This window comes from Quercus suber, unplaced genomic scaffold (assembly GCF_002906115.3).
Source record: "Quercus suber isolate HL8 unplaced genomic scaffold, Cork oak 2.0 scaffold_714, whole genome shotgun sequence".
Lineage (NCBI taxonomy): Eukaryota > Viridiplantae > Streptophyta > Magnoliopsida > Fagales > Fagaceae > Quercus > Quercus suber.
The window spans coordinates 309,237-319,916 of record NW_027070155.1 but is presented as its reverse complement, the minus strand read 5'-3'; the positions used below and the strand labels follow the sequence as shown (position 1 = coordinate 319,916).

Genomic DNA, 10,680 nt, shown 5'->3' with positions numbered 1-10,680 from the left:
GTGGTGAGATGGTTATTTATGCCTTTCTCAAAAGGTTTAAGTCCGACAGTCAAAGACATGTGACTTCAAGATCAAGACAAAGTGATCGAAAATCATAAACATCTTTCTCACACAACATGCACTATAAAGTTTTAACTAGTAAAGTGCAATAAATAAGCCCATCAAAATTAAACAAGGTACATAAGACATGTTATGTGAAAATAAGTTGACCAACCTTGTTTTCAAAAACCAAGAAGGTAATACAAAACACAATTTGCTTCCTTTATTTATTTATTTATTTATTTTTTTTATTTTTTATAAAAAAGAAAAACAATCCTAAAATGAAATGCATGAATGTTATGCAATGCAAGTCCTAGAAACAAAAAGAAAACAAAAACCAAAGAACAATGGTCACAAAGAGTAGAGCAATGAAACACAAGGATCATGTCAGAAAGACTCAATTAGATTGAGCTTTTTGCATCCAAAACTTTTTAGATGCACCTCAAGCATTGGAGTTCTTATTCACGTTAGAGTGATTTCCAACTCCAGGATTGGAATAAAGGTTAAGAGCCTTTACCAATTCACCAATAAGTACCATAGGATCATGTGCTTGAGGTACAGACACTTTTGGTTTATTTACTCGTATACCAGCTTGCAGCTTGAAATAGTTTGCATGAATGTGTCCAGACTTTCCACAAAAATGACAAACCTAAGCAGGTTTACAATGCAACTTGTCCTTAGAAAGGGTAGACTCCTTAGATTTAGAATCTTTCAAATCAACCCTAATCTTCCTAGGTGGAGAAACTTTTATGGGTTTGACAACCTCACTCACAGGGGGTTTGACAGTTTCACTCACAACCTCACTCACAGAAGGTTCAGAAGAAGATGAAGGAACAAAGATAGTGGAATTGGCTGCAGACACAGAGATGCTTTCTACAAAACCTAATCCAGATTTGTTAGAAGGAGACTTTTGAACACTCAGCATATAATCAAGTTTAGAACTAGTAAATCTAGCAACAGATAAATCAAGTTCTAATTTCTTAACTTTATCAAGCAAAAGCATATTCTTAATTTTCACATTGTTCAAAAGCTCATTAGCATCAAACAGTTTTACAAGCAAATTCTTCTTATCAAGCTCAAGAGTTTCAATTTTCTTCAGGCCAAATTCAACATTCATAGCATCTTTTGTAGCAACTCTGCAAAGTTTATTGTAGGCTTCTTGAAGATCTGTATCCTCAGAGAGTTCCCCCTCAGAAAGGGTTCTTTTCAACAGACACACTTTCATTGACTACAGCAGTAACAGTGAAAGCAATGAAGTTTCCATTCTCGTCAGGACCAGACTCATCATCAGAAACTTCATTATTACTAAGGGTTACAGTCATAGTCTTACCCTTAGACCTCAAGTATGTAGGATATTCAGATTTCACGTGACCATATCATTGACATCCAAAACATTGAGGACCCATAGAATTATTAGGAGACTGACTTACTTTTTCTCTAGGGTTTTCAGTGTTGCTAACCTTAGTGGAATCATTCTTCCTAAAGTTTCTAGATTCAACAGTGTTCTTACCTCTTGCCCTTCTATTATTATTTCTCAGAAAATTCCTAAAATTCTTGGCAAGATAAGCAATCTCTGTAGTAGAGAGCTTATCATCAAATTCATTAACCTCAACATCATCAACTGACTTAAGAGCCATTGATTTGGATTTGCTAGTTTTGGGTAGGTCCAACTCATAGGACTGAAGAGATCCTACAAGTTCATCAACAGAGTTGGAGTTCACATCCTTGCTCTCAGTGATGACAATCATTTTTGGTCTAAAATCTTCAGTTAAAGATTTAAGAATCTTCTTAACAATTTTAGGTTGATCATAGATTTCACCCAGATTATATGTAGAATTAACAATGTCATTAAGTTTGGCATGGAATTCATCAAAAGATTCATCATCAGACATCCTAATGCTTTCAAATCTAGATGTTAATTGCTGCAACTTATTTATTTTGACAGCCTTTGTGTCTTCGTGCACAGTCTGGAGGATATTCCAAGTAGCGTGAACAACCTCAACATTATAGATTCTCTTAAATTCCTCCATAGAAATAGCATTGAAAATAGCATTCATAACTTTACTATTGAAAATTGCTGCTTCTTTTTGAGAAGTTTGCCACTCACTCACAGGAGTAGTGGACTTCTCCCATCCGTACTCAACGGAATTCCAAACTCTCTCATTAATGGATTTCAAGAATGCTTTCATCCTTACTTTCCAATAAGTATAATTATTCCCATCAATGTGAGGATGAATAACAAGAGACTGTCCACGTTCCATGACAACAGGGGTCAAGGATCAGCTCAGAGATCAAAAGATCTACAACACAAGAGCTAACCTACTCTGATACCATTTGTTTGTTTTTAGACCCCTTAAAACACAATTGAATTAACCTAGTTATTTAGCCAAGTGATTAATTTAGGTAAATTATGCAATTCTAAATTAACACAATCAAACAATCATATCATGCATAGCAGTGGAAAAATAAATAACATAATGATATGATGACCCAAGAAAATCAAACTAATAAAAAACCTGAAGAAGATTTAACCTAGCTATTCTCAAGGTAAACCTGAATCTACTATGAAAGAATCGAAATTTTTACAATAGCGACTTAGACCACTAACATCCTATTGCTACCCACAAGTAGAAAACTTACTGACACGACCACGTGTAAGCTCCGAAACCACGGACTCCTTCTTTCTTGGATTCTTCAGCAAGTATAAGCACTCTTGCTTGTGAATCTTTAAGCTCTTATGGCAGCAACTAAATGATCATCAAGTTTTTAAAGAAATCTCTTTCTTGATAATACTAAGCATGTGTAATGGAAAGCTCTTCACATATTTCACAAGAGATTTACACAAATCGCAATATGAGCAACCTCTAAAACGTGGCTAGGGTTTCCTTTTTATACCTATGGCAAAACATAAAACTCAAAAACGTTTTAATGAGCTAGGGCTGAGTTGGAAATTCTACAAAAAAAAAAATCTGGCTGACTTTCGATCGATCGAGTCTAAGCTTCAATCGATTGAGCCAAGCCAAAAGTTACTAATACTTCTACAGCTACTCGATTCCAACTTTACATACAACGCACATACTTTGAGCAAGTCTAAACAAGACTAACAATTGTTTTGATCATAGTTTGCTAACATTATACATTAGAGTTCTAAATACATTAGTTTCTAAGTCTTTAGAACCTAACAGGTCTCTATGTGGCACTATGTAAGAATGGTGAAGCATGCTACTACCAAATCAAAGCATATTGATAAATGATAATCCTAGCAAAATATCTTTGAGGAAAGCCCACTTAAGATTGTGGATTTGTGATGGCCTTGTCTTGTAGTGACAGACAAGAAAAGAAAGTGACATATAACAAGGATAAGTGATATTAATCTTACAATTGAAAGGGAAAGCAAAGAAATTGAGCACTTTTTTCTTTGGTTAAGAAAGAGCGCTACTTCAAATCATCCTTATCAGCTTGTCTTATTATACTCTTGAATATGGAAAAAATAGTACTACAACAAAAATTTCATCTGCTTACCATATATAACAAGAAATTCCAACTCTTTCACTTTTACCTTCCCACTCTCTACATCATCTTCACTTGCAAATACACAATATATGATTCTAGCTATGACACTATCGCCCAATTTATTTGATAACGGATTGGCCTTGGCTCATGTCTCTGACGTATTTCCTCTAGGAGGATTTGAGTCTCACGTTTGCCACTATTGCAACAATGTCTATAAGATGCTACCATGTTCTTCGTAGAAGTTTCTAATTCTCTCATTTCATGCAATACAATTTGTCTGTTCCGGTACTCTATACTACAGAAGCCTTGGTCACCCCTGCATTAACATAACATCAGTTATTTTGATTGATATTCATAGCATTGGAGCACAAAATTTAGTGAAGAGCAAGACTAAAATACAATAATGAACTAACATATTTTACAAAATACTATCATACTAGTAAGATAACTTTCGCTCTAATTAACCAAAAATGTAAAAAGATTAATTTCCTGTACATGTACACATCTTTATCAGGGCTTAGTTTCTTGTCACATAGGTGACACATTTTTAGAAAGCAAGATTCAAGAGATTTGGTATGAAGATGAATTAGTGGGAATTGAGAGGTGGGTTAGGTTAATTTCAATGCGGATTTGACAAGGATATTGGATTCACCATGTGAAATCTGTATAAGGATTTGTAACCCAACAGCTAATGAAGTGTGGTTGTTTTAGATTGCATGGCCTGCATAGCTGGACTTATTATGTTGTTTACTCTGCTTATTAACTTCATCTTCCATTTCGAAGGGAGTCTTGAACTTTAGAAGCGTTTTGTTTGTTGTGTAGATTGGAGAGAGAGAGAGAGAGAGAGAGAGGGAGGGGAATTTGATGAAGTTGTTAAAGTGGATAAGTGAATGATGTTTAAAGGCATTTGGTACACACTCAGAAAAATAATGACATGAGGAAAACAGCATGATTTACTGTTGTTGGTACTGTTTTTGCTTCCTACGTGCTTCATTTTGTTTTGTCTATAATAATTTTTATAATCTTTACCGCGTTTTGCATTGCATGCTTTGTCTAAAGACTAAAGTTTAAACAAAAATTATATTGTAAGAAATTATTAAAGGACCCAAGAAAAAATGGACGAAAGAAAGAGTAAGAGGGATTCAGGGACTTTGTTTTACGAAAGTGAGCATTAGGACGAGCCGCAAAACAGAAAATGACCTAACAAGGGAAGACCGTTGGCTTCGAAATCCAATTGCTGTCTTGGTCGTGCTGTTCCTTCCTGGCTAATGTCTGCCATGTAGAAAAGGAAGAAAGAAAATGTAGTATAATGCTGTAGAATGAGAAAATAGTAAGATATGAGCAAATTGGTTATATAGATTCTTGGTTAAAATACATTTTGGCAATTTCAAATTAATTTAGTTTTGCTATCAACTTGATCCATGGAATTTCAAATTAGTTATTTTAATGCCCAAGTACATAATTGTTTAATGTAGTCATCTTTCTTGCAATGCATGGGACTCATGACTTTATTAATTCTTGTTGATAGTTTTATATATGATAAAATACTATTTTGGTCCTTAAATTTAACCAAAAATTTTTTTTTTCATTCCAAAACTATAAGAAATTCATTTTTTTCTTTTAAACTATTAAACAATTCTCCTTTCATTCCTTAAATATTGAAATGTTTTATTTATGTCTTTAAACTTTAAAAATATCTTTTTCATCCCTAAGCTATTGAAAACTATTCTTTTTTCATCCCTATTTTTGTTACTAAACTATTGAAAAAACTCTTTACAAAGTTATAGAATTGAAAAAAAAAATAATCAAAGTTTAGGGACAAATTTTTTTTTTAAAGAAAAGTTTAGAGACCATAATATTATTTTACAATTTTATATATATATGAATGATAGTTTTTCATTTTATCTAAATGATTCCTTTATAGAGTTGATGCCACTTGTAGCTCTACATGTATTGTTCATTATTGCACACAAAAAATAAAAATTATACTTGAAAAAGTAAATGTTTATATACACAATTATTTTCAAGTTAACATGTTTTCACCTCCCTAAAAAAATATTGAACATCCACTTGAGAATCTCAAGAATTTGGATGCAACAAAAGTAGAGTAATGCTAATATCTATGTCATTTTTACAACCAACTCTAGATGGCAAGCTGTTACAAGTTTTAAATTGGGTCCACAATTGACATCACATTTTTGTCTATCAGTAACAGCTTGACACCAAAAATTTGTTGTGAAAATATTGTAACCTATAGCATTTCTCACAAAAATAATCTTGGTACTCAAACATAATTTTGAAACCCTTAAACAAAAAACATAATAAATAAACGTCCATATATAAACAATAAAAATTAGTCCTAATTGTTGAGAAAATATAAACCCACTTGCACAAGATTAATGAAGAGAGAAGAAAAATAGACACAAGAAATTTATGTGGTTCGGCAATATGCCTATGTTCACAGGCTGCAATAGAGAAAGCTCCACTATACGCAAGGAGATGCTACAAAAAACTGGGCGTATCTATAGGTACTAAAAACGCCACTATAGACCCATTTGGGCTATAGTGCCGTTTGCTATAGTGGCGTTTACAAACGCCACTTTTGTACCGCCATTAAAGACCTATAGGCCACTATAGGCTTTTTCAAAAATTAAAAAAAAAAAAAATTTAATCTATAGTGGCATTTGTAAACGCCACCATAGGTCTATAGTGACGGTACAATAGTGATGTTTGTAAAACGCCACTATAGACTCTAAAAACGCCGCTATAGCAAAAAAAACCAAAAAAAATTTGATTACCAAAAATTAATTTTTGGTAATCAAAAGAATTTTTTTTTTGACGTGAAAGGGTTTTTTTATTGAATTAAGATTGTAATTAAATTAATATTACAATTTTAATTAAATTAAAAGATACAAAACAAAATGCAAACACTATACTAGCCCAGCAAATTCAAAATGAAACACAAACCCACCTAAAAAAATTCAAAATCAAACACAACATGCTCACATCCAAAAATTAAAAAAAAAAAAATAGCAACTTCAAATACAAACAGTACTATAGCTATCCCAGCAAATTCAAAATGAAAACACAAACCCACCCAAAAAAATTCAAAATCAAACGCAACATGCCCACATCTAAGGAATAGACCAAAACTATTATAAAAAAATAAATAGACCAAAACAATCATAAAATAAAAAATAAAAATAAAAAATGCTTACCTACAACTATACAACCAATGGCTTCAAACACCATCTACAAATTTGAACAAAATTAATAAGCTGCAATACTATCTACAAATCCAAAACCCACAAACATTAACACCTTAACACCACCACAAATAAAATAAAATAAATAAAATCAAAATGGAGAGGAATAGAAAAGAATCAATTCAGGTGTGAAGTGAAAGAAGAGTGAAAGAAAAAGAAAAGAAGAAAGATGGAGGAGTACTAAAAAAAAATAAAAGAAAAAAAAAAGAAAAAGAAAGGAAGTATGAGACTTTGGCGTGGAGAGACAAACTAGGGAGAAAAAGAAAGAAAGGAAAAAAAAAAAAAAAAAAAAACCAAGAGAGAAAAGAAGTCTGAGGCTTGGCGTGGAGATAAGGGAGAGATATGGGAGAGTGGGGGTAGGTGGGGGTTTTAATGTTTTTTTAAATATATATATATATATATAAAAAGAAATGATAACTATATATGTGTGTATATATATATATATAAATAAATGATAAATTCACAATATTTTTACAATATTTTTACAAAACATTTTAGTGATAGTTTGTTACTGATTGTTATTGTTAAGGTAAAAAATTAATTTTAGTGTTAGGTTCAAATTTGAACCAATAACAATTAATCACCTATGATTTGTCGTAAAAATATTGTAAACGTAGCATCCCTCCTACATAAATATATATATATATAAAGAGAAATGATATGTCAACAACATTTTCACAACATTTTTACAATAAATTTTAAGTGACAAGTTACTACTGGTTGTTATTATTAAGGCAAAAAAATAATCTTATTGTTAGGTTCAAATTTGAACCAATAACAACTAACTACTTATAATTTGTTGTAAAAATATTGTGGACATAACATCTCTCATTTATTTAAATATATAATAATATATACATTTAAATATATATATATATTTATATTATATTAAAATATTTTGGAATACGCCATAGAATATTCTAGGCATATTCCATGGTTTTCTTTACTGCTCAAACCCATTCAGTTTTAGTGTTTTTTTTTTTTTTTTTTGGGGTGTTGGAATATTGTAGAAGAAGCACTTTTTGGACCTATATAGGTCCCCCCCCCTCCCTTTTTTTTTGCTAGGCTATAGTGGCATTTGCAAATGCCACTATAGGTTAAATGCCTATAGTGGCGTTTGCGAAACGCCACTATAGGTCCTGCTGTTACAAGGGCCTCTAGCGGCGTTTGTCAAATGCCATTATAGGCCCTACCCAACCAAAAAATAAATAAAATTAAAAGTGTCTATAGTGGCGTTTGACAAACGCCACTATAGGCCCTTGTAAGACTAGGACCTATAGTGGCGTTTTAAAAACTCCATTATAGGTTTTTAGAAACACTGCTATAGACTCATTTTTTAAAACGCCACTATAGGACATTCCAAACGCCACTATAGGACCAGTTTTTTGTAGTAAGATTACAATAGTAGTACAATAGTACTCTCACAATGCCCAAACCCTAAATACACCATCGCTTCTCTCACACAGAATAGAGCACCTTATTATATTTGTGCTAGTCTTGTAGCTAGCCTCTTTCTCTCAATTGTACAATACAATTCCACAAGCCGTAAAAAAGTGTATGCGCGCACATGCACACACACACACATACACACACACACACACACACACACACTCAGGGGTGTCCCTAGGTTGGGTCGGTTCAGGTTTGGGCTTAACCCAGACTCGACCCGACAGAATTAGGTGGCAGAAAAGAGCACTCGCCACCTACCAAAAAGGAGATTGGATTGGATCAAGTCAATTTTCAAGTGAGGCCGATTGGGTTTCAGTCGAAATCGAAGGTGATAGATCTTGGCAGAGATGCAATTGAAGATGGTAGATCTAGGCAAAGCTACACACAGAGAAGACAGATCTAGGCTCGGAGAAGACATATCGGGACCTGAAGAAGACAAATCCGGGCACGACGAAGGAGATCGAGCATGGCGTAAGTAGATCTGAGCACGGTGAGGTGGGAGATTAAGCATGATGAAGATATATCTGAGCACAACAAATACAAATCTAGACAGAGTATCAAATGGTGAAGGGGTGGCGGTTGGGTCGATTTGGATCGGGTTTCGGATGGGAGCACCCACCATCGACTACGAAGGCGTCGAGTCAGCAGATGGTTGACTTGGGTTTAAGCAGTTTTGTCGGGTGGTTCGGGTGGCAGTTTTCAATGGATAGCCCTACACACGCTAACAAAGTTGGCTAATGTATCCTAATACAACTAGGACTTAATTTGTTTGTGCCATGATGTATATCTCCAAAAACAAATAGGACATGGTTTCCTACTTCCACTAGAGCAAACTAAGGCCACCGACTTTGCCAAATATCCAAAGTCAAGCCACATCCCAACCCAAATAATAGCACACAAAAAAAATAAAAAAAAGCTCAAATAATAACAAGATTATGCCAAACAACAACAAATGAATAGAATATTCAACAAAAAGTTCATTTAAAAAAAACAAAAATCAAAACTTCTAATTATTCAGGTTTGTAACTCGTTCACTCCATTGCATAAAAATAATCTATAATTTCATTTTTTTTTCAAACAATACCAAGAGAGATATTGTGAGTTGTGAATTCTCCTTGATGGCCAGCTCTGCCCTCCTTGGTAGTTTGGCTCATGGTCGCAACAGGTATCATATGTTACTCTTTATCTATTACTTTCTCCTCTTCCTCATTTATCTCTATTCTCTGATAATTTAAAAGTCTCTTGCTTCATTATTTTAATATTAGCATATTCTTAGTTTTCTCACCAATCCCTTTTAGGTTTTTCATTTTGCTAGTAAAATAAATTTGTAAAACTTCTTGTATTTACTTTTTTTTTTTTTTTGTGATGTTGATAAATTCAAATTCTCTTTGTTTTAGATTTTATATCATTTAACTTTCTTAATGACTACCTAAAAAAATTTCTAGTGCTACCGCTGATTTGTGCATGGCCAACCATCCAGATTCAATATTAATTTTGCTCTTTCTTATCATTGGCTATTTATGGGGGATCGTATAACCAATAAGGTATGAGAAGTTGAATGAAATCTTGAGATTACCTTTGTCAAAGGGTAATCCAAAAGATAAATTATTTTCCATTCATTTTCTGAACTTCATAGTGTTAAGAAAGGATATCATTTGTTTAGATCATAGATGTCTTATAGTCAATCCAGATCATTGATGTCTTATAATCATCTGATAATCAATCATGAAAGCTCAAATAGATTGAAAACACTAATGCTTATTTAGATCCCCAATTTTAAATTATGACTAAATTGCTTTTATTCTAACTTATCTAAGTGCAGAACAAGAGTAAATTAGGTGCAATAAACCGAAACTACTCTAGTGCATAAACATGTTCCATAAACAATAAATGTAAAGCACAAAGAGAAAGAGAAGAGAGATGCAAACACAAGATAACACGGCAATGTGTTATCAAAGAGGAAACCGAAGAACTCGGCGAAAAACCTCTCCGCAACCCTCTAAGTCGAAATTGATCCACTAGTGAATAAGTTGGAGTACACGAATATCAAAAAGACCCTCAAAGCCTAATCTATCCAATATATTTAAGCTCCCCAAACTCCAGTTACCAACAGATTTCTTGAAGTCTTGCCTTCACGAGTTATTCGGATCCCACAATACCGCTCGATTGCATCTGCCAAGCCTCACCGGCTTCTTTTGACAAATTCCAAATGCTTCCCAAGCTCCAAAACACTTTTTACACTCTAAATAGGGTTGGTTGTGTTTGGAGTACAAATCTCCTCTCAAGATATGAGAATGGAAGAGGGAAGGAGAAGAGATTGCAAGGATTTCTTACTTAAGGATAAGTAGCTCGTTTGGAGTACAAATCTCCTCTCAAGATATAAGAATGGAAGAGGGAAGGAGAAGAGATTGCA

General features: G+C 33.4%; 1 pseudogene; it reads right to left on the bottom strand.

The window, feature by feature from the left end:
* Positions 1-3,651: 3,651 nt before the first annotated feature.
* Positions 3,652-4,502, bottom strand: LOC136064601 (FCS-Like Zinc finger 17-like; annotated as a pseudogene).
* Between the last annotated feature and the right edge of the window lie 6,178 nt (positions 4,503-10,680).